Consider the following 26,850-nt stretch of genomic DNA (forward strand, 5'->3'; position numbering starts at 1 on the left):
CAATTTTTTTTTACCCAGAATCAACTCGACCACGGCCCAGAACAAGTTGTAAAACCAATAACAACAGCAAATACCAAAATGAACAGGCTCAATAGAGTTTGAATTAAACCAAAACTTAATTAGTAGACTACTGAACCACTTCAACAATGAGAATCACTGTCCAGAATTCGAATTACACCGATGAATGCAATGAAACAATATATTTTTGGTTTCTGTTCTTAAACTCTCCAGAACTCTAAAAAAACTAAATGCCTTCCTTTTAAAATGCTGTCTAAGACTGTTTTTTAAAAGAACACTCAAAACTCTGAAACTCTCTGAACTGATCAAAGACTGATCTTCCTTCTCTCCCAAAATTCCCCCTAACTCTATCCTAAGTCCCTCCATTTATACCCAAACACTGACCCTACCAGCTCGTAAGAGCACTCAGGTAGAATTAAGAAACTAATTCTGCCCATGATATTCTTTAGAACTCCACTAGAGTATGTTTTGTTCTCCACTAAACTTCTTTTTCTTTATTAATTCCACGCGGGTATGGGCAGCCTATTTTTCTATTCAATTCCCTTAAACCTTGTGAAATGGTGCCCATGATTTATGTTTTCTGACCTTAAGAGTGTTTTAAACAGTCATCAACCCCCCATTACTGATTAAACTATTTCATTAGTTTAATCAGTTCACAATTTCCTTAATCTAATGGTTCATCAGCTTAAAGCTCACAGAAGCAAACTAAAGAACACAATTAACTATCTTGTTTCAGCAACATTCAAACATCAAAACCAATCAATTACTGATATAAGAGAACTGAAGCCAATGAGACGAAAAACATATTTTGACTGCAATTGAAACCAAAAGAATAACCATCCAGACGAACTCAAAGAGATTGACAAATTCCAGATATTCAAATGATCAATCAATTCAGTTCAACGTGACTAAACGATTCAACTCATTGCGATGGACTAATCTCTAAGTTTGAACATACCAACAGACATAGTTCATCACAGAAAAATAGTAATGAAGCAGGGGGAGGAGAGGACCAGAAATTTAACGAAACTAAAGATGAAAAAAAATAAAAGAAAAAGGGAATTAAGAATACCTAGACATCGGGCGGGTTTTTTACGAAAATTGCTCCTCGTCCTTTTGATTTGGACCGAAATGAGTCTCGATTATGTGTTCTCAAATGAAAACACATGGTCGAGTCCATTTCGGCCTTAATCATTGCTTCGTCGTCGGTTTTTAGGGTTTCGTCAAACTCAGGCTTCATCTCTGATTTGAAATTCGACCAGTTTCGAAGGGATTCTAGGGAAACGAGTATGGGATTTGGGGTGAGGGAGGTCAGGTGGACAACTGATGTGAGTTTGGTAGTTATCGGAGAAGGTAAGGTTTTTGGTTGATTCTTTGATTGAAGATTCGAGAAGATCGGGGATGATTCGAATGTAGTGGTTTGAGCGGTTAGGGTGGCGAGGTTGATGGGAAGCTATGGTGTGAAATTGGGGGTCATTGGACCACCGGAACCGCTGTGAGGCGATTTCCGGTGGGCGGAGCACGGTGGTAAGAGGCGGAGGGTTCGTTTGGTCTTTTAGAGATGAAGAGGTGAAGGGGGGTTTGGCTTGGGGGGGGGGGGTCTGTATGGATCCCTTATATACATAAGTGGGGATTGGATCCAAGCCGTTCGATCAAGTGAGATCAATGGCTTGGATCAATTCCCTTATAGGAAACGATGTCGTTTGGTTTCGTTGGGGATTGGGTCGATCCGGGGACAAATGGCTCGGGTAATGAAAAAGGATGTGGTCCGTTGGATCAAATTAAATCGACGGCCCTAATCAAAGTATGTCCAAACGACGTCGTTTGGTTCTAGTAGGGGCGGACCGGGTGGGGAACGGGTTTTGGGCTGGTTTGGGGCGGGTATTGGGTGTATTTGATTTGGGCCTGGAATTGGAATTAAAATATAGCCCAACCTTTTTCTCTTCTTTTATTTCCTTTTCCTAGATTATTTTCAGAATTTAAAACATAAAATTATACAAACCAAATTAACTTAAAAAATACTAATTATCTCTAAATGATAATTATCACAAATACTTAAATACCAAATTACATAATTAAACACTAAAATGCAAAGTGCATTATTTTTATGTTTTTCCTTCATTTTTATAAAATAAGTAATTTACTAATTAACTTAAAATTATTAAATCCTAAATGCAAATGCAACCTATTTTTTTTGTATATATTATTTTTTCATTAATCAAAACAAAATAAACATGCCCAGCCAAATACAAACAATTAACCAAAAACGTCACGAAAAATTCTCAAAATTGCACACTAAGAAAAATTGTTTTATTTTGAATTTCTGGGAGTAGTTCTCATAAGGCAAAAATCACGTGCTCACAACTATTCTTAAAAGAAAACTTAGTTGCTAATAAGAACAAACACAACTTTTTACAAACGCCACTTAAATCAAATCGGTTCTTTTCTATCTAAACGGTATTACTAATATGTTATTCCTAAATATTTTTAAAAATAGAATATTTAGGTAAATAAGAAGGGCATTTTAGTAATTTAACTTTTAACTTTAGGTGTTCATGCTTTTAATATAATATAAATTTAACTTTTAACTTTAGATGTTCATACTTTTAATATAATATGTATAAGCATATGTAAAACTACATTAATTAATATAAAATAGAAAAGGGTTTTAGTGGTACCTTTTACCAAATGTATTACATAGGTTCCCTAGCACTGGAATATTCATTAACATGCCTCCAGTCCTCTTGCATAGAGGAGAACCTTATTTAAACCTGGAAAAAAAATGTTTGGCGCAATATTCAGTAGGTTTGCATGTCTATGCCTGTTGATAACAGGATGCGAAAAGGTAATTGCATGTTTACTTTTCTTAAATGGAACACCTCTTTCAATATCTTTTCATGATCATGTACTCATTAGTTTTTTTTTTTCAAATTATATTTTTAGACTTTTGAAATTGCATTAAAAAAAAGGCAAATTCATGAAAGATGATAAAATTGAGAAAGGAGTTCTACTTGAAATGAAAAGAGAGTAAAACAATGAGATAAAAGGAAGTTTAACGGCAACTATTAGTAAGTTTTAAAAGGTGATGTCGACAATCTCTGGAATTGTAAAAATAGTTATTTTCAATTAACAAACTATAAGGATAAGATACATTGGATTAGTTTACTTTCTTTTTACTTGTTTTGTGTTGCTATTACTTGTTATTAGGACTTCTCTCACCTTCTTTAGCGGAGGGTCTATCGGAAAAAGTTTCTTTGCTCTTTCAGGGTAGGGTTAAGGCTGCATACATCCTATCCTCCCCATACTCCACCTCCCCATACTCCACTTGTGAGATTATACTGGGTGATTGTTGTTGTTGTTGTTGTTTGGAAATAAAGAAAGAAATAGAAATACATGCTAGCCATTAAAATATTTTATTTATTCTATAGAAAAATACAAAAGAAAGGACAAAAAATATACAATTGTTGATCATGTAGCGTGTCACATCACTGTAATGTTTGACCCAAAATTTAGATCTAGGTTTAAACAATTAGATTATCTAAAAAAAATAGAGATAATCTAATAAAATAGAGATAATTTCAACCAATATTAATATCCAAAAGATTACTTAACCGGTTTCATGGCAAAACGTCGTTAGTTCCGTGTAAATAGTAGTTAATACATAAATAAACAATATTCAATGGCCCAAAAACAAAGAGAATAACATTAAATAGCGATAAATTTTAGAAGGCATTTTTCATTCTTGCTGGATCCGTTCCAAACTCAGAAGGCAAAAATCTCTCTACATTTTCATATTTCAAATTAAGTATTTTGTATCCCAAATAAAAATTGTCTTGGCAATGATTAAAACTGAGATATTCCCGTATCTCAAATACAAATGCATACTATAATTACGAATATGTTATCAGTTTGGATGAATAAGTGCTGTTTTATGTCCCAAATTTTATGCTTTTTCCACTCCACATTCAATGTGCCTAAACTCGGGGTACTCTTCTGATCTTTTAAATTAATTCTTTCAACTTTTTGCAAGTTCTGAATAATTTCAGAAACAAATGCAACGTAACTGTGTACGTGCTAGTATCATTAACAAAGAGTTTAGGCTATCCACTATTATCTTTTACACTAAAGAATAATATCATTACAAGAAAATCACAGTATTATATGGAGATTTTGTTGGGGATTATATAAGAAAATTTGTACGAAACTTAGTTTTCTGCAGATTTTCATTCCAAAAAAATTCTAATGGAAAAACCTTCATAGGTAATTATTACCTGCGAATTTTAAAAATCCCCAGGTAAGTAACTTGGGGATTTTAAATCTGCATGTAAATTATCTGGGATTTTAAATTCGCATATAAATTACTTGCAGATTTTTCCATCGGAAATTTTGGATTTTTACATGATCTTTTTGGTAAAAAATTAATGAAACTTAAGAGTTTTCTTCCGGAGTTTGATAGGAAACATTATAACGGAAAAGGTCCTAAAATATTCCTCTACTATTAGAAATTCTTTAAATTGCCCCTCATAATACTATTGGATCAAAAGAACCCAACCGTTATACTATTCAGACACGTATACCTCTTCTTTGACGGACTACTCAAAGGCTCTTTAGTCCATCTGGTCGTAAATTAGACTCGACCCGCACCATTACCCTAAGACCAAAACCCATAACATAACTCTTTTCTTCTTCCACCTTATCCTATCCATTCCATTCTTCTTCCACACAGCGACCTCCCCCTTCACCCAACCGCCGCCGCCACACTAGGAGCTCCTATCAGTTACAGTTGCAACCTCAATCCGGGGTTGGAGATCTTTCTTTCTGAATTTCACTAGTTCATTGCTACTTTCACTCTTTGTCGAGTCAATAAGCAGATTTATATATATGTCCAAGCACTACCGAACAACTTCAAAGCTATTTAGTTAATAAAATTTGTGGTCTTAACCTTTCAAGTATTTTGAGAGCATAATAATATGTCCATATTATATATACAATGCATTGGGAAGTATAAACTAGCGACTTGATTGGAGAAACCAGTGTGATGGAATCTACCGCTATGTTAAATTTTGGATTTTTAAAGTAAATAAATAATTGTTGTCATAAGTATCACTCCGCTGTTCAAATTTCGAAAGTTCAAAAATCCTTCATCTGAATTTACGACAATGACAAAATGTTTTCTAAGTGGTGATCATGGTGATGGAGGAACTCGTGCGTTGTGAAGGAGGAGCTCTTAGTGTGGCGGCAGCGTGTGGAGGTAGGGTTAGTTTATGGGTCAAAGCGTGGAGGACCAAAAAAGTAATAACCGACTATGTTATGGTCAATGACTTATAAATGCACAATCCAAACATATATACATCATTAAGTTTTATATAAAATCAACAATTTTATATTTGCCTACATATTTCCTATGGATATTTTTAGGAATTTTTACATTCCTATTCCATATAGGAAACTATATTACCTTCAATGTTTAAGGTTTTATTTAATTACATTTAGTATACCTAATTACCAATTCTATACCATAATGTGTTTTAACTGTACAATTAATGTACCGTATATCACTCCTTAATTAACGCTACTGTATATTCCTCCAAATCCCCACTGTCCACGTTTCTCTCTCCCAAACCCACACCCTGACCTACGTATCTCCCCACACCCACGTTTCAAACCCATTATTCTCTCTGCTAAAACCAGAGAAACATATGTAACACCCTTCCATTAACGTCCAATTTCAAGCTTTTTTCTTCTAAAACCAGACAAAATTGAAGTAAAATCTTCAAAGTTCATACACAGATTTACCTTCAGCTTCAAATTTTCTCAATGAAGAAGAACAAACCTTCAAAGAGACAAGAGAGCAGCAATTCCACCATTGACAGCCATTAAAAAACTTTGAAGCTTTGTATTCAAATTTGGGTTTTCAAAAATCATTATTTGTTTTGATTGGGTGTTGTTGTAAATAATTGGTAATATGTTTTGGAGTTTATATCTCAATTTTGAGGGATTTTGGTGAAGATTTAGACTTAGTTTTGGCTGAATTTCAGATTGAAACTCGAAGAAGAAGAAGAAGAAGAAGAAGAAGAAGATGGCTAAATTTCAGATTGAAACTCGAAAAAGAAGAAGACATGACATACATTATATTGCAGCAATTATAGATAAATTGTAGACTATTTTTTGCAGAAGATTTGTAGAAGTTTTAGTCGTTTTTTATTTGTGTAAACAGAAAACAAAGCATCTACAATCAGAATACAAATAATCTACAATTTATCTACAAAATATCTACAAACTGGGTACATTGAATTTTAATATCCCAATTCCCATTCGATTGTAGTTTAATTGGGATTTTCGACATAATTGCATTTTTTTCCAGAAGATTTGTAGAAGTTTTAACCGTTTTTAGTTATGAAAATAGAAAATAAAGTATCTACAATCAGAATACAAATAATCTATAATTTATCTACAAAATATCTACAAACTGGGTACATATTTGGAATCGACATGCTTCCCCTGAAATGTATGTATCACATTTTTTATACATATTTTTATCCAAAACAGTACTAAATCATCCACTTTAATACAATTTTTATACAATGTTGTTCAACTTTCATACAATAGGTAAATAAATAAATAAACAACAGTCTACAATTTATCTACAATTTCTGCAATATGTCTTCTTCTTCTTCTTCTTCTTCGAGTTTGACTCTGAAATTCAGTCAAAACCAAGTCTAATCTTCACCAAAACTCCTCAAAATTGAGATATAAACTCCAAATCATATTCCCGATTATTTTCAACAACACCCAATCCAAACAAATAATGATTTTTGAAAACCCGAATTTGAATTCAAAGCTTTCAAGCTTTTTAATGGCTGTAAATGGTGGAATTGCTGCTCTCTTTTCATTTGCTTTGTATTACTGAAATTTGCGATTGAGAAATAGAGAGAGATGTAGAGAGAATTTCTGGAAACAGAGTGTATCGCAAAAATAGAGTATGGAAAATCTTGTTCTGCGTTGTGGAAGATCAGAGTGAAGCCGGCGATAATTATGGAATGTGCGTGATTTGCGTTGGGGAAGATCTGGAAAATATTTAATTTCCCTTTTTTAACGCGCACAATAAGGAATCATAAAGCTACAGTGATTCCTTATTTAATGCATTGTATATATTAGGTAGAAATTCTATTAGCATGAAGGGTAATAAGCAAACTATGAACATATTTGGTAATATAGCTTCATATATGGTATATATACGAAAAAGCCTCTATTTTTTACATATCAAGTTTTTGTAACTTTCAGAAAAATATAACTTCTAAATTAAAAAGTAAATCCTTCTTAAAAATTCAAATAATATTTTTAAAAGTATTTAAAGAATTTTAAACTTAAATATGTAGTTATAAAATTCTTAGGTAAATTCTCAAATATTATATCTCTAAGTAAAGCAACAACAATAACATCTCTATCTTAATCCTAAGAACAATTTCTCAATCAGAACTGTATAATGAATACTCAAGTAAATTCTCAAGAAATAATTTTTATTTAAACTCACACAAATAATCTCTAGTTAATTTCTTAGGAATTTTTAGGTAAATCTCAAGCTATATTACCAAAAATAAATTTCTAGCAAAAATTTCAATAATATAATCCCCATGTAATTCCACCAAACACCCAAGAAAAAAAATTCTAACTAAATTCACATCAACCAAATCTCTAGGTAATTCCCAAGGTAAGAAAATTCACAAGTAAATCCCCCAAAAATTATCCCTAACTAAATTTGCAGAGATAACATCCCTAGGTAATTCCTCAACTAATATAATCCCCAGGTAAATCCTCAAGAAAAAATCTCTAGCTAAATCCGTAGCAATAATATCCCTAGGTAATTTTCCGAATAAGCAAATCTCTAGGTAAATTCCCAAAAAAATATCTCCAACTAAATTCGCATGTAGAGCTATCTAGGGATTTTTCTTCGAATTAACATAGTATGATTTTTTTCCATCTTCTTAATTTATTTGTTTTCCTGCGGATTTTCATACGAAAATGTACTTGCTGATTCGTTTCCACAGGTAATTTCCCAAGTAATATTTTGGTGCATAATGACGCCAAAGTTACCTACAAATTTTCCTAGGAAAATATTTATCGCAGGTAAAATATTTTAAATTTCGGAACCTTTATATTTTCCATAGAAATCCGTAAGTATTATCTGTGAATAAAATCCCATGTAATTAGCACATTACTTGTAGTGAATGTAATTGTGTAGAACCAATCATATAAAAAATGATCGTATTATTAGTTGTAAGTTAACTTAACTTGACAATGCAAACAAATAAACTAGCTCTTAGAGAAGAAAAGAAACTTTCTTCATGCGATCCACGTGTGGATTCTCTTATTTTTAAATCTAATTAAAACTTCGGACTTTTCTCCTTTTTAGAAAAATTTATGACTTGTTGAAGTTTGTCTTCGACACAACCGTCACAAAAAAAATATATAAAGTAGAGAAAGTTGTCCCAGTGTTTTTAATAAGTTAGGCTCAAAATTATATATTGTATTCAAAAAGAGCAATAATCTCAAAGGTAACATTGTAAAAGGTAATCGGTCATGTTTAAATTCTGGATGTGCTTTTAAGCATATATAGTTAATTGTTATAACTAAAGAGTTGTGCATGAGAAATTAAAACTGTTCATTAATTATATTATACCTTGATATTTCCAGTATCTTTGACGCCATCCACAAGCTTGAGCTGAAGTAAGATATGATGGCTACGAATGTGGACGCCGGAGATGGCACAGATGACAACACCGACTAGTTTAACGGCATCGACGAGGCTCCGATGATCGTTAAAAGAAGCAGAAACAAGATGAGCTCCTTGCATCTTAAAACAAATAAGCATTTCAACTTTCTCAATATCAACTCCCATTTCTGGACGATGCAAAATGTAGGTTTCATTACCATTTGCTAAACTAACTTTTCACTAATCTCTTGCCTAGGTACCCTGTTCCTCCTACAATCAACACTTTGCTTTTCCCCATCTCAATATATTAATTTCTTCTTCTTAATGGATTGCTATATATGATACTTCGTTGCCTATTTATAGAATGGATCATCTTTCTGTAAATTTTGTGTTATTTTCCTTCTGTTGTGGGTTTTTGTCTTGGAGTACAAGGTTTTCTTTTGTTCTAGATTTTACTCCCTTTTTTTTTGTCTGAAATTAAAATGTTATATCCCGTTCCAGTTTATGTGAACCTATTTCCTTTTTGGTACGTTCCAAAAAGAATGTCCCATTTCTAAATTTGGAAATAATTTAGCTTAAACTTTCAAGTTAACCCTTAATGAGAAACTTTTATAACCACGCAAATATTCTGACCCGCTTTTTGACTTATTTAGGACCACAAATTCAAAAAGTCTTCTTTTTTCTTCTTAAACTCCGTGCCCAGTCAAACATGATCACATAAATTAGAACAGAGGGAGTATTTCTTTTCTCTTCTTGTATACGGGTGAACTCGGGGTTAGCGCACACCCCGACTTTCCAGTAAGTCAAATAAATTAAGAGTACGAATGTATGAAATCGAAACTGAATCTGGGAACTCTTCCTGGAACGGGGTACTCGCCACTTGGCCTGAAAAGACAACACTCTCCGAACCCAGAACGAGCTCCAAGACCTCGTAAAGCACTACAAAAGGTTGCACACGACTAACGGAGGGACATGATATCCGCACCCAATTAGATATCACGGCGCATATCTCGCCCAATGTCGGTAGTGTATCAGTAATTGATGAGATCGGAGAATTTTTGCCCTTTTAGAATTGCACTAGGGATGAAACTCTCCTACTATATAAAGGAGAGGCTTTTTATTCAATAGACACATTGTAATACGCATATCACGGCAATACAACATATTTCTCTGCTTTCTAGCTATTGAAAAGTTCTTATTTTAATCAGTGTTCTTTATATACATTTGACTTCTAATCGAGGGCCCGGTCGAGGACAAAACTGTTGTTTAGCTTAAATCTGAGCCCGATCTTAATGTCACAACTGATTTGGTTATTCATTTTATCTTTAATTCGTTTATCTAACATTTTTATTTACTTGTGTTGAATCAATCCATATATGCTTAAAACAGCGTACAAAATTAATTGTTATCCGTTTTAAGGGTAAACAGTTTGGCGCCCACCATGGGGATAAGGATAATAGTGGTGGTTTAATACATATCTCCATTGCATACTCTATTTTACACTTGTTCCTTAAGGTTTCAATTTTAAGTCAGCTTAAAAATGTCAAATTCTCAGTCTACTCAGTTGAACGCTAAGGCTGAGTCTCGCTATCACGGTGAAAACAAAAATCTGGTGCCTAGCAACGAGGTGCCCTTGTTGATCCCAACGGAGTCCAAGTTGCAGACCCAATCGATGCTAACTAGCAGGTGGCCATCGATGCCAACTTGCCTACTGTCGCTCCCCCTTTTTTCCCCTCTGCGGAGAGAAGGTACGGGTTTTGACATTCTTGGGGGAAATAACTCATTTTCTTTTGGGAATTGGGTATTTGAAGAGTCACCACCTAACGAATTATGGTGCGTTAGGGCACCCAGAGTGATTAACTCTTGGATTGGATTGCATTACCAGAGATTTAGGGTAAGGGCTCGAAATAACTTCAAGGGGAAGGTGTTAGGCACCCCTCTCGGTCCACAACGGTGGGTCCTGGCCGAACTTATACTTGTGAACTAGTCCATTAATAAATAAATAGTTTTAAACACATAATTACAAATAAGAGCAGGTTTTGGACATTACATGACTCAAATAATTAGACAAAGGAAAGGCTTAAAAAAATTGTATAACATATAGAAAAGTAAAGTTTAAGCAAAGGGAATTTGAAAAGGAGGGGTCCTAGGTTGGTTAGCCTACAGGATCACCCCATGCAATGCCCGGTAAACACTCCTCAATTAGGGGCTACACGTGATATTAGTGTGTAGTCATCATATCCCATATCTACCATTCCCACCCCTTAGCGGTTATTAAAGCGAGTGTCGGTTAGCGATCTCTATTTCGTGCTGTTACCCGTCCCTTCTTAATGGTCCTGGAGGAGGTTAGGACCTCGACCTACAAGAAGTTCTAGATAGACCTCTAAGGTTTAAAGGAGAAAATACTAAGGCGACAAGCAAGAACACATAGGACTTTTAGCAAATAAAAGCAAGAAGGAGCAAATAAGAGGCTCAGGTTTACCTCCGCAAATAATGCATATAAGCAGCATGACTCAAACATAAACAAGGGCATTATTATTAAACAGGATCCTAAGACGTGATGTCTAGGTGAGTATCAGAACACAAGAGACATGCGGATTGGTTTATAACTCAGAAACAGGGACCCTAATCAGTTTGCCTACTGATTTTAAGCCAATTAACCATTAAGCAGTAAACACAAAGAACAGTTTCCAATTTTATAGAGGTTGATTACCTGAGGCTTGCCTAGGCGTAGGATAATGCACAACAGTTATCAGAATTATTAAAACAGTTTTGAAGTTATTTTACCCAAAGCATGCTATTATAAGTGTTGCAAAAATACATGGATTATGACCAGTTTTACTTAAACATGATAAATATGACATTGTTTTTACATCTTTCATAACCAGTAGTTTAAACTAGGTGTGACTGAGCGAGTATGAACGAGATCCTAAAATAGGGGTATCTAACATGCACATATAAATGCAGAATGATTTCAGGATATCTAGAATTCCTAAAGCATGATTTCTAGACGCCCGAAAAGTTACAACATGATTTCAGGATGTGCAGGAGCAATAATTTTATGTTAGTGCTGTTATTTAGCCTAAATCAGGGTTCCTAAGTGATAAAATAATGTCAAATGAGATGCTGAAACAGTAAACCTAAGAACATGATATCTAATGCATGACATGCTTGGAATGTATTGGTCCTAAACATGGATTCTAATGCACATATGGGAAATGTAAACCTAAGGCATGGTTTCTACCCATTGATATGATAACATGTATGACTACCCTCTCCTTTTCACTAGCCAACCCCAATATCTATTTACAAAAAATTATTGCAGACCAATATTGTATGAATTACATAAGTAGATAAGAAAAATAAGAAGGTACACTATAGGGAGCCTGAAAGTACGCCCAGATTTCCAGAATTTCTAATGCCAGATTGCTTCGTAGCCTTTCACATAATCCGGGTGTGTCAGAGTTCCTAAGGACCTCAAGGGATTCCGGGCAGTGCTCACACCCAGATTTCATAATCATAATTGAGTAAGTGCAGTGTGGAAGGGCCAGCTCCAATGCATCAAAGTTCAGAGGGATCTCATAGGGATCCCTAAGCAGTCACACATTGGAGGGGCAGAACTTAAGGACCTAAGAGTAGAGTGAGAGTGCTTGGCATAGTTTGAAAAGGTTTAAGCAGGAAAACAGTTTGAAAAGAGACTTGTTTGAAATAGTTTTGTAAAAATAACAAAGGGAGTTATTCAATAAGACAATTTTGAAAAGAGAGTGGAGTAATAAGCAACATTCCAAACACAACACCCAAAACAGGTTCATACATAACCAAAGAACATAGAACCAAGGTAGGTTCAGCAACCACAAACAGGGGTAATGGGATTTGGGGACACATAGGTCACATAGGTAAACACATAGTTGCAGGAGCACTTAAGTAAGGAATCAGCAATATGCTAAGGGGTTAAGGAACTTCAGAATTAACACAGAATCAGGTAACTTAAGGATAACCAACTACTTTTCACAGAAAGGTTCATGCTAGAAATCAGAGAAACATAAGTAAGGAAGAGTCACATTGGGGTATGCTGAATGGGGATAACATTTTATAAACATGCTGGGTCTAAGGGAGGGGATACATTCAGAAGCATGCTGATAAAGTGATGAAGCAAACATATTAGTTGCAAGTTGAACAACAAAACCATAAGTGAAAACAGGCTAGATACAGGATGAATCAAAGTAATAAAGGAAACATGTTGTTTTTGAAACTTTGAATTGAAATCAGGACATACCAGTAAAGAAGACAATAAGCACAAAGTGAAGGAGAGCACAATAGTTAGCTTTGGCTTGCAGCCGGCTAACTCAGAATAATAGCAAGTAACCAAAGAAAGAGAGCAGAAAGTTTTGAGTGTGAGAGAGTTTGAACTAATGTGTTCGTGTGTCTTTTTGTTAATGAGAGAGCATATGTATATATAGTTTGAAATTAGGCAGAATAATAAGGTAAGAATCAAAGTCATGCAGTAATTATGGAACTAGGTATCAATTAGGATAAATACTCCCTTAATTAAGGGAGTTAACTTCAAACGGTAAAGACAAATAAGGAAGGAGATCACATAAGACTGGAATATAACACATAAGGAAATAATTTCAGTATAATACAAGTATAGAACATGTAATTAAGGCTAAGTACATAATATTTCAATTAAGAAAATAACATAAGAATCAGATTTGACAGTATAGTCGACTATAAAATAAGGTAAGAGAATAACTTAGAGGTTGGAAATCAATAAGGAGATCATCATAAGATATTAGTGAAAAGCATCAATTACAGGAAATTGGGGGTTCAAATAGGAGTAGTAATGATTAAGGGGAATTAACACAAATTGCTGTAAATAAATGAAATAATCACAATATATGCAAAAAGGAATAAAATCAGAAACCCTAATAAGCATATTAAAGTAAAAATCACATAAAGTCAGGAATTCAACTAGTACAATCAACACTTTGCTTTTTCCCATCTCAATATATTAATTTCTTCTTCTTAATGGATTGCTATATATGATACTTCGTTGCCTATTTATAGAATGGATTTTCTTCTGTTAATTTTGTGTTATTTTCCTTCTGTTGTGGGTTTTTGTCTTGGAGTACAAGGTTTTCTTTTGTTCTAGATTTTACACCCTTTTTTTGTTGGAAATTAAAATGTTATATCACATTCCAGTTTATGTGCAGCTATTTCCTTTTTGGTCCGTTCCAAAAAGAATGTCCCATTTTTAAATCTGGAAATAATTTAGCTTAAACTTTCAAGTCTATCCCTAATGAGAAGCTTTTATAACCACACAAATATTCTGACTACCTTTTTCACTTATTTAGGACCACAAATTCAAAAAGCCTTCTTTTTCTTCTTCTTAAACTTCGTGCCCAGTCAAACATGTTCACATAAATTGGAACAGAGGGAGTATTTCTTTTTTCTTCTTGTATACGGGTGAACTCGGGGTTAGCATACACACCAATTTTCCAGTAAGTCAAATAAAGTAAGAGTATGAATGTATGAGATCGAAACTGAATCTGGGAACTCTTCCTGGAACGGGGTACTCGCCACTAGGCCTGAAAAGACAACACTCTCCGAACCCAGAACAAGCTCCAAGACCTCGTAAAGCACTACAAAAGGTTGCACACGACTAACAGAGGACCATGATATCCGCACGCAATTAGATATCACGGTGCAAATCTCACCCAATGTCGGTAGTGTATCAGTAATTGATGAGATCAGAGGATTTTCACCCTTTTTAGAATTGTACTAGGGATGAAACTCTCCTACTATATAAAGGGGAGACTTTTTATTCAATAGACACATTGTAATACGCATATCAAGGCAATACAACATATTTCTCTGCTTTCTAGCTATTGAAAAGTTCTTATTTTAATCAGTGTTCTTTATATACATTTGACTTCGAATCAAGGGCCCGGTCGAGGACAAAACTGTTGTTTAGCTTAAATCTGAGCCCGACCTTAACGTCACAACTGATTTGGTTATTCTTTTTATCTTTAATTCGTTTATCTAACATTTTTATTTACTTGTGTTGAATCAATCCATGTATGCTTAAAACAACGTACAAATTTAATTGTTATCCGTTTTAAGGGTAAACAGTTTGGCACCTATCATGGGGCTAAGGAAAATAGTGGTGGTTTAATACAAATCTCCATTGCATACTCTATTTTACACTTGTTCCTTAAGGTATCAATTTTAGGTCAGCTTAAAAATATCAAATTCTCAGTCTACTTACTTGAACGCTAAGGCTGAGTCTGGCCATCATCGTGAAAACAAAAATCTGGTGCCTAGCAACGAGGTGCCCTTGCTGATCCCAATGGAGTCCAAGTTGCAGACCCAATCGATGCTAATTAGCAGGTGTCCATTGACGCCAACTTGCCTACAGATCCCGAGAACAGCATTCGCGGAGGAACCCGACCAACGATTTAAGGAGCGTCCGAAGGTGAAGGCGACGTGGTTAGCTTACGGTTGATCTTCAAAATGTTGTAGGCTCAAAAGGCGGCGACAACACAACAGCAAAATCGAAGCCGCGCCCCAGTAGAGTTGAGCCCAAAACATCCCGAAAAAATACCCGATGAAATGAGCAGACCACCGAAAGACCGGGCGAAGCTGAGTCCGGTGTCAGTCCCAAATTCATGAAGATGTTTGAAGAGTTGACGAAACGAGTGGAATCAGGTGAAAATAAAATTATTGCTAACGACAAGAAGGTGGAGACATATAATTCAGGGTCGATCAAATCCCAGGAGCACCCCGATATTGATAGGACCGGATTCCAATTTTTTTTCCAAAAGCCTTTCCCTCCGTGCGCGACACCAATGCTAATCCCGAAGAGGTTTTGTATGCCCAATATTCCAAAATATAATGTAACCACGGATCCGAATGAGCATGTTACCTCCTACACATGCGCCATCAAAGGCAATGACTTGAAAGACGATGAAATCGAGTCGGTGTTACTACAACTTGGCTCCAAATTTCCATTGACTCGTTCGCTATGCTTGCAGATGCTTTTGTGATGGCTCATGCTGGGGCAATCAAGATCGAGACCAGAAAATTAGAACTTTTCAAGGTTAAGCAAAGAGATAACGAGATGTCCAGGGAGTTCGTATCAAGGTTTCAAATGGAACGGGTGGACTTGCCTCCAGTTGCAGATGATTGGGCCGTTCAGGCATTCACTCAAGGACTTAACCCAAGAAGCTCCCTAGCTTTATAGCAGCTAAAAATTTGGTAGAGTTGATAAGTGGGAATTTTGACTACTTATTAGCGCCTTCTAGTTTTTGTTTTAGTCCAAAAGCGTCTAATTGTATTTCCGAAAACTGATGAAATGTGCTTAATTGCAGGAATATTGGAAGATGGACTTCCCAGATGAAATCCAACTCAAAAAGGAGTAATCTGAACTCAAGGCCATAAAAGGCATAGAAGCCCAAAAGTTCGGACCGCAGAATATCATCTGCGGCTGCATATGATGAAGGAAATGCTAGCAGAGTTTGGTGCAAAGTGCGGTCCGGCCGCATAATTTAGCAGAGTTTGGTGCAAAGTGCGGTCCGCACATGAATTGTGCGGCCGCAAAGGATGGCTAGGACCAAAAGTTCAAAGAATGTGCATTCCAAGTCCCCCAGAAGTGCGGACCGCACAGGAATTGTGCGGCAGCGGAAGAAGAGCTACGCAGCCGCAGAATATCAAGTGCGGCTGCACATGTAAAAGTGCAGACCGCAGAAAGAGTGTCTTGTGGTCGCAGATCAAAATTATGCGGCCGCAAACTTCAAGTTCCTGACAAGTTAAATAATTCTGCGGAACACACATGGAATTGTGCGGTCGTAGAACCTCTCAAAGGGCATTTTTGTCCAAAAATTCTAGTCCTGTATAAATAAACGAGTTTCACAATTTTAGGTCAACTTTTGACATCAACAACTACAATATCCATTTCTCTTTGCTTCTATTAGTAGTTTTTACTATTTTGGGGTATTTTAACACAGATTTTATCATTTTGATTTTACAATATGAGTTTAATTAGCATTTATTCTTCTATTTCTTTAATTTCAAGCATGAGTAGCTAGATTTTACTAGGATTGTGACCCAATCCTAGTGTGTAAACCTTATGGGTGCTTAATTTAATGCTTGTTTATGGTTGGGTGTTTATTATTTAGCCTTGTTCATGATTTATTTGTGGAATTAATGGTTTCAAACATTAGTTCATGCCTATTTGACTTAGTCCCTACTTGAGAACAAGAGACCTAGTCTAGAAAAACTTGGCTAATAAGAAATTGGGTCAATCGAAAGATTGATAATCCTAATTAAAGAGTTCAACCTAGAGATAGTAATAAACCGACTTGAGATCTTATCAACTGTTTTGAGCAATACCCATTTGGACTTGAGAAAGCCAAATTAGGCAAAATCACTCTCTAACCGAGAGGTATTGAGTGGGTAGTTGAGTGTTGATAGCTATAATACACCCCAATCAACAAAACATGAATTAATATTTATATCCCATAAGGAAAACACCTAGGTGATGGTCATAGCTCTAGGCTTTTTACAAAACTTGAAAAACGACAAAAATAATTTCTTAGTTTCATTTCTTAACTTTGCAATCTTAGTTTATAATAGACATAGATACAACCCCAATTTGTGAAAGTGTAAATTGAGATAGTTCAAACTCACATACTATAATATATACTCCGAACTCCCATATATAGCTCCCTGTGAAAATCGACCCCTACTTTTGTTGGGTATTACTATTGCAATCGACCATTTTATATCCTTGATTTAAGATGTGAATTGGACGAGATCAATTTTTAGCACCGTTGCCGAGGAGCTAAAAATAGATTTAGCTATATATTTGGTTTTGTGTGTAGATTATCTTTTTTTCCTTCTGTGTTACTAATTTTTGTAAATCAATTGTAGGTGAAACAATGGCAAACAACAATGATCAACTTGGAAACATGCCTTTGGGGGATGTGGACATTGATGATGACCAAGTTTAAGAGGTTCCTCTTGAACCTCAAGCAAATAGAAGAGGTCGGGAGCCTCAAGGCAACGTCCCAATTCCACCCCCACCTCTACCAAGAGTGCCTCAACACTGGGTGTTGCCGAATGAAGGGTAAACAAGTGCCATAGTCGCGCCTCGCATTGGCGCGTGCAACTTTCAAATCACAAATGTAATGCCCACATTGCTAGAGCAACGAGGATACTTCACACGGGGCTCCAAGTCAAAATGCATACAAACACTTGAAGGGGTTTATGAACACTTGTTGGGGGAGTAAACAGACAAACGTCTCAGATGATGCTTTAAGGTTAAGGCTATTTTCCTTCGCTCCACAGGGGAAAGAGTTAGATTGGTTGGAAAGATTGCCAAACCATTTCATCCGTACTTGGGATGAGTTGGCAGAGAAATTTATTGCCAAGTTCTTTTCTCTCGGGCATATGGCTACTCTTAGAGACGAGTTTATAGCATTCAAACAACAGCCCATTGAGCCGTTACATGAGATATGGGAGCAATATAGTAGAATGGTCAAAGAGTGCCCTAATAATGACATGACGGAGAATATAATTCAATAAACTTTCTATTTTGGGATCAATACGACCAATCAATGCATCTTAAATCATCTTGCCGGTGGAAATTTTCATGACAACACCGTATGTGGAAGCTCGTAAGATTTTAGATAAAATGGAGAATACTTCATCGGCATGGAAATCTAGGGCTAATGTTCCTCAAGGTGATCTGAACGTGATTCACCTCCATAAAGAGTTGCATGAACATGGGCAAGCCATTACCGAATTGACCACCATAATGAATCAATTAGAAAAGGCTCAACTTCAATAAGTGCAAATTCCTAAGCAAGTCAATGCTATGGAGGGAGTAAGCATGAGGGTGAACAAAAGAAGGACCAAGGGTCCACAAGTGAAAAATCGAATGGAGAATTATGTGCAAGAAGATAGTGGGTTTGATCAAGATGAATCTTACAATGAACAAGAGGAGGAAATACAATATGTGAACAACTTTCAAGGGCAAAAAAACAACTCTCAAGGACGGAATCAACAACAATGGCGACCTCAAGGTAATTGGAATTCTAAAAACCAAGGTAATTGGAGTGGTGGAAACAATCAAAGGAATTGGCATAATAACAACAATCAAGGAAATTGGAGTGGTGGAAATAACCAAGGTAATTAGAGTGGCAACAATCAAGGATATTGGGGAGGTAACAATCAAGGGGGATAAAACAATAATCAAGGCAATCGGGGGTCGGGTATTCAAAGGCCCCCGATGTATCAACAACTGAGCAACCCGCCTCCTTATCCTTCCCATGGTCCAAGTTCTTCCAACAATAAAATGGGGCGTATTGAGAATATATTAAAGCAAATGAGAGAAGAATGCCAATTACGATGCCTTGCCTCACACAATACATCAATCCGTAACTTGGAAGTTCAAATGGGGAAAATCTCTCAATCTCTAAATACTCGTCCTAAGGTGGCACTACCAAGTGACACGGTGGTGAATCCAAATGATGGAAAGAGCACAGGACATGCCATGGCCGTTATAACAAGGAGTGGAAAAGGTGGGAATGAACCCACCTCAAGCAAAAGGCAACTTGTGGATGAAGAGCAAGTAGTGAAAGAAGAGGAGATCCTGAACAATGTTGAGCAATCCAATGATGATGTTCGGATTGATATTGAGGATAGTATGGAAGAGACTCAAGAGGAGGTAAACCCATATAGAGATCACATTATTGACATGCCAGAACCGGTAGTGCAAAAGGCTAAGGCACCATTGCCTGAGCCTCCACCTCCCTACCCTCAAAGACTTGCAAAGCAAAATGATGAAAACCTATTCAAGAAGTTTATCCAAATGATGAAGAGTCTCTCAATCAATGTGCCATTATTTGAAGCCTTGGAGAAAATGCCTGGTTATGCAAAGTCTATGAACGATCTTGTGACAAAGAAGCAGTCGATGAATTTTAAAACTATAAAAATGTCTCATCAAGTAAGTGCAATCGTGCATTCAATGGCTCCCAAGTTGGAGGATCTCGGTGCTTTCACGATTCCTTGTATAATTGGAAATGCTGAGTTTGCAAAAGCTTTTTGTGATCTTGGGGAAAGTATAAATTTGACGCCCTATTCGGTTTTCAAAACATTGGGAATTGGGCAACCAAGGCCCACCTCTATGAGATTGCAAATGGCCAATCGAACTATGAAGAAACCCTTGGGTGTGATTGAGGATGTTTTGGTTCATGTTGATAAATTCATTCTCCTAGTGAATTTTCTCATTTTTGATTGTGAGATTGATTATGAGGTACGACTATTCATGGTAGACCTTTCCTTACTACGGGGAAGGCTCTTTGTGATGTTGAAGCTGGAGAACTTACTTTCTGGGCTAGTGATTAAAAAGTGGTTTTCCATGTGTGTAAGTCCATGAGGCAACCCAATAGCAATGAGGTGTGATCTTTCGTGGACTTGGTGACCGATGTGATTGTGGGTGAAACAAGTGCTATGATAAATGTTGGTGATATGTTGGAGGCCGTCTTGCTCAATTTTGATGATGAGATGGATGGCTTCGTGGAATGTGCGAACTCTTTGTAAGGAATGGGGTCGTACACATATGAGCCATGCAAATTGTCCTTGGATTTTCAAAATAGGACAACTCCTCCTACAAAGACTTCAATCGAAGAGCCTCCTATCTTGGAGTTGAAGCCATTGCCTCCACATCTTCGGTATGAATTTTTTGGCCCTTCTTCTACTTTAGCGGTTATTCTTTCCTCCTGTTTGACTAACATATAGGTAGACTCTACATTGGTGGTGCTAAAAAAGAGGAAGAAGGCTATTAGATGGACATTGGCAGATATTCGGGGGATAAGCCCCGTATTTTTCATGCACAAGATTAATTTGGAGGAGGGTGCCAAACCATCTATTGAACATCAAAGGAGACTTAATGAAGCCATGCAAAAGGTTATCAAAAAAAGAGATCATCAAGTGGTTGGATACCGGTGTTGTCTACCCTATTTCCGATAGTTCGTGGACTTCTCTAGTTCAATGTGTCCCAAAGAAAGAGGGCATAATGGTGGTAATCAATGACAAGAACGAGTTGATTCCTACAAGAACAATGACTGGGTGGAGAGTGTGTATGGACTATCGTAAGCTCAACAAAGTCACAAGGAAGGACCATTTTCCACTTCCCTTCCTAGATCAAATGCTTGATAGATTGGTCGGCCGTACTTCTGTTGTTTCCTTGATGGGTATTCCGGCCACAACCAAATTCTTATTGCTCTGTAAGATCAAGAGAAAACTATGTTTACATGTCCTTATGGTACTTTCGCCTTTAAGCGGATGCCATTTGGGTTTTGTAATGCACCGATGACTTTTCAAAGATGTATGCTGGCTATCTTCATAGACATGGTAGAGGATTACCTTGGAGTCTTAATGGATGACTCCTCGATGGTCAGGAATTCTTTTGATGATTGTCTCGCAAACTTGGATAAAATGTTGGCAAGATGTGAAGAAACACATTTGGTGCTAAATTGGGAGAAATGTCATTTCATGGTCGAGGAAGGCATTGACCTTGGCCACAAGATCTCAAAGAATGGCATTGAAGTTGACAAGGTAAAAATTGAGGTGATTTCTAAACTTCCACCTCCAACTTCGAAGAAGGGCGTGCAGAGTTTCTTAGGCCATGCGGGGTTTTATCGGTGTTTCATCAAGGATTTCTCTAAAGTGGTGAACCCGTTGTGCAAGCTTTTGGGGAAAGATGCTAAGTTCCACTTCAATGATGATTTAATGAGAACTTTTGAATTGCTAAAGTTCAAGTTGACTACTACTCCCATTATCACCACTCCAAATTGGAGTGTTCCTTTTGAGCTCATGTGCGATGTAAGCGATGTAGTTGTAGGGGATGTTTTGGGGCAATGCATCAACAAGATTTTTCACCCCGTCTACTATGCTAGCAAGACCATGAATAGTGCCCAAGTCAACTATACTATTACGGAGAAAGAGCTCCTTTCCATTGTGTTTGCTATTGAGAAGTTCCGCCTGTACTTGATGGGTGCTTAAGTAATTGTCCACACGGATCATGCGGCACTTCCTTATCTTATGAGCAAGAAAGATTCCAAAGCCCGATTGATGAGATGGGTGCTCTTGTTGCAAGAGTTTGATATTGACATCCAAGATCGAAAAGGAAGTGAAAACCACGTGGCGGACCACTTGTGTCACGCCTGAACCTGGGGGGGCGAGACCGGCACCGAGTGCCTCGCCTATCCTTGAGTACTAACTTGAAACTAAGGGACTCTGATATGATGTCATACTTTAGCTATGGGCCACATTGTAAGATAACTGCAAATACTGACTAAATGTCAATATAAAACTGGGCCGACAAGTCCGTCATAACTATTACAACTGACGAACCAACCAAATATACATACAAGGCCTGCAAGCCCAACATATTACACTAACTGACAGGATATGTCTACAAGCCTCTACCGATGGATATACTATGTTCGGAACAGCTCCCCGACTTACTCATAACATATATACATATATATACAAGATGTACATAAGGCTCTAGACCCGGAAACTCCGAAAGGTATGGAGCTTACCGATCAAGCTAACTCGAGAAACACTTATTGAACAGGCCTACCCGTCTGCCTGTCTGACCTGCACGCATGAAATGCAGTGCCCCTAAAAATGGGATGTCAGTACGAAATAATGTAATGAGTATGTAAGGCAATATACTGAAAGCTGAAACTGAACTGATAATATAATAACTGCAAGTAGCTGGAAGTCAAAGATAATCTGAAGATATGCTTACCTGCTGATACTAACTCAATTCTCTCAATATAGTAAGTAAAATAGTTCTCCGGCCCTATAAGGCTCGGTATACATATATATCTTAGCCCAGTTGGTCGAGATACAGAGCCTAGTATGGCCGAGCACCTATGAGCGAGCCTACTACGGCAGAGCAGTTATATATATATAACTGGGCTCGCTCATAAGCGCTCGGCTACAATAGGCTTGGTATATAACTTACCATATGATCAGAGGTTGCCCATTAGGGGCCTGCCCATTGATTATAGGTCGATGGTAATGAAAATACTTTTAATACTGTATATATGTAAACTCTCTGCTCTCTTAACTGGAAAAAGGAAATACTCAACTGAATATGAGCTCCCCATAAGGAGAATATGGTAATGTACAAAACTAGAAAAATATACGTAACTTGCGAGACTAGCAAAATATATGCAAATTTCGGGATATGAATTTTTCTTTATGCCTCGTTATCAAACTTGTATAATGATGAGACCATGCCAAAATGAAGGAAGGACTTAGCCTTAACATACCCGGAGTAGGGAAAACTCCGTGTAATATTCTTGAAGATTGCACCGTACTCTTTTGGAACCGCATTATTTTATGTTGCTAAGATTCTAACAATTTTTGTTGGAAACCTTCATGGATTGAATTTAGAACCCCAAAAATTGGATTGAATTCTTGCTTCTGTTCTTGAAGCCTTGAACGAATCAAGCTTCAATTCTTTGAATTACTTGGAACGAATCAAGTTTCTGCTTAATGAAGCATTCTTGAACTAGAAAATGTGAGGTTTTAAGAGCACACCGATGACAATACTTGGTTAAATATTTGTTTAATGAACAAGAATGATCTAGCCATATCAAAGGAAAGTGAAGTAGAAAATTTGAATCAACTTTTACCAAGCAGAAAACCTAAAAAACCACTTTTACATTCTTGGATGTTGGTGGAGTCCCTTTGATGTATAAATGTCTTGTATACCACAAATTACCTTGCCACCTATTTAACCAAGACTAAGAGTCATATGGTTAGAGTAGTGGATTGCTTCCACATTTTTGGAGGGGAGAGAAAGGATTAATCTTATCCAAATATATCCCCAATTAATTAGGTAATATCCCGTTACTCGGTAAATAATCAATTACCCGCAAAATTGAAACTTATTCCCAATTACTTAAAATATTACTCACTTTTTACATACCTTATACACCTTACTAGCATGGTCATGTAGTATCTTGTATGACACTCATCCATAAATACCGGGTATTTTAGCTCGGGCCATATTTTACCCCAAAATGCCAAACTTCGACAAATTTTATTTTCTTCGATATTACTTACCCTCTTACCTTCACAAATTTACTCATCACTTATAATCCTCATAATCTCCAAATAATATTTTCCTTGGACTGATTTCAGTTACCTTACGGTAAATTCAACATTACAATACTACAGGGTGCAACATCATCGTAACTTATTACTGCGAAGCGTAACATCACCATAATGTAATACTGCAGGGTATAACATTATTGTAACTTAATACTGCGATGCGTGATATCACCGTAATATAATACTGCAAGGCATAACATCATCGTAATATATTACTGCAAAAAGTAACATCATCATAATATATTACTGCAGAGGGTAACATCATCGTAATATATTACTGCAGAGCATAATATCATCGTAATACTACGAGGCATAATATTATTCCCCCCTTTGGAACATTCGTCCTCGAATGTTTTATAACTTATAACTCTTTTGAATACCTTAATACTCTTCTTGCCATTTAAGCAGTTGCTCTGTGAATAAATCCAAAGTCCAGGGTATTCCCCCCTTTAGTATTTTTGCTCATATCATGACCTGTGGTCGAAATATTCCTAATCTTGCAACTGCTATTACCTCTTGTCATGCAGCCTGTATGATCCTGGCTTTGTAAGTGTACTTATGCGATTCATCTTTCTTTTTTCCTTTTAATTTTAGTCAATCTCTAGGCCTTAATTTGGATATACAAGGCTTAATGCCTCTCTGGGCCTCTATAGGTATACTGAAGTCCTTTGCTCGATACTTTGTAGAACTTGCGAATATGGCCATATCTTATTTCATAGATCTGGTTATCCATTCATATGACTTTAGTGCATTTACATGGGTTATACTATACTATAATTTATACTTCAATCTATCTTTACTGAGGTATGCTTACCAAGCTCCCAGTTACTTTTGTTGTCTATCCTTTAGGTATAAATCTCAGTCCTTTAATGCTCCTTCATTACCATTCGTCTTAAGAAGGATGGCGTAATATTATGTCATACTTTGTAATTTGTATCTGACCATTGTTGATTTGCCTCAATGTTGATCTATAATACTCTACTTGAAGACTTGAAACTTCTTACGTAATACATTACCGCTAGGGCTTACATTGCATTGAGGAATATTTGAAGTGATTTCCATAATCATATTTCATAGTGTCTCAATGTGATTCACCTTATGGGGGTATCTTAATTTCATGCTGCCAACGAAATCTTTCTCCTTCTCTTCTTCTATTTTTTTTTTCAAATCATTATTCAAACGAAGGCCCAAACGTCATTCTTTATCTGTCACAATTATACCCTCATTTTATTACTAGGTCAACATTTCATTCTTTCTAAATGCTATTAATCTTAGATTCCTTTGAGTTCATTCAGGCTATACAAAACTTTCAATAACTTAGAGAAACAATTATCTCTCTTGTTTCCATGGACTTAATCTTGAGAACTTATCCATTCTCGTCACCTTTTCACTTGCCTTTCCTCATCCTTACTCATGTTTTCTTAAAATTTTGTCGCTCTACCATACTTTAGCTTGCGACCTATAAATATCCATTTATAATACTCGCAACTTTCCTTCAACTTGCCTGCACCATAGATTTTCTTATGTTATTCTGAAATGTCAAGAAATACATCACATTGTCTCCAACTCTGCTCAACTCTCTTAACTAGATCTCTTAGTACTTAGAAACCATAGGTTGGAAGGCATGCCGCTGACGATGCCGCTATCATTCCCGGTTTTTGTATACCATTATAGCCTTCTATCCAAAGTATGGACTATTCACAACTTTCTGTATTTGAGTACCTCATACGTTGTTCACCTTTACCTTACTTACTTAAAATCTTACATCATATCTTCTATCTCTTTCATAACCTCCCTTCTACATAGGTATGATTTACACCACAACTTGAAGCTCTATTATAATACTACAATCCGGTGGGAGCTTCATACTGACTCCTTTTGAGGCTGTTACTTTTTTTTAACTGTCTTTATCATAGAGTCGTTATAGACTATGGTTGTTGTACTATCTATCTCGTACCTCTGATATTAAGGGAGATCCTGCAATGTTCTCGATCATGATGTTTCTATTTTTCTGAGTCCAATAATCAGAATCCTAATTTACTTGGGTGATGTAACTCTTTAGTTTCCTCCTTCTTCTGATCGGCTTTTACGTCGGCTTAAGCTATCTTCCGATCTGTGGTTCCTAGTATCAGTTATTACCTTAGCTTTCATGGGCGTTATGGAATATCCATGACACAATCTTCTAGCAATTCAATCCTTTGTCTATACCCTGGGCTCAATTCTTTCTTTTAACTTATACCGGAGTCTTCTATGGCTGTATGATTGTCAACAAATATGCTTCCTGGATAATGCTCCAAAATCTTGAGTGTATCTATAACGTACTAACTTTGGATCATTGATCGAATGATTCTTTCGTTCCTTCTTAGATTTCTTTCAACATAAGCTATTATTTTTCCTGGTCTTTCTGCCCCCTTGTTGTGTCCATACTTAGCTTATCTTAGTGCCCACACTTTCCAGAGTTTTCATACAACTCATAGGATCTCGAATATTACTTTTAATTCTTACTTCCCATTCTTTAGCCACAGTAGGTGCCATTTTCCTTTGGAATGCTTACAATGTTGTTGCGAGATTGTTGTTACACGACTATTTCCTCTTTAGGTCGTTGTGCTTAGGTTGAAGCCTTCTTTCTTATCTCCTCAGCTAGTCTTTTGTTTAGGGAGAACCCTTGACTCTTGTAAAGCTGTGAGCTTATTACTGACCTTTTTGATGTCCTTACTTGCCTATAATCTTCCGTAGTGGCTTACTTCCATGCCCTTGTACTTGTATGGTTGCTTTTGAACTGATATTTTGGCTGCCTTCCCAGTGGCACTTTCTTTTATCCCAGTAACACTCATACAGTACCTTTAACTACCCTGACTCTTGTTTGAATATATCTCAAGTATTATAATGATATTCTTTGAGGCTGAATTCTCCACGTTGGG

This window comes from Nicotiana tabacum, chromosome 8, assembly GCF_000715075.1.
Source record: "Nicotiana tabacum cultivar K326 chromosome 8, ASM71507v2, whole genome shotgun sequence".
NCBI classification, from domain to species: Eukaryota; Viridiplantae; Streptophyta; class Magnoliopsida; order Solanales; family Solanaceae; genus Nicotiana; species Nicotiana tabacum.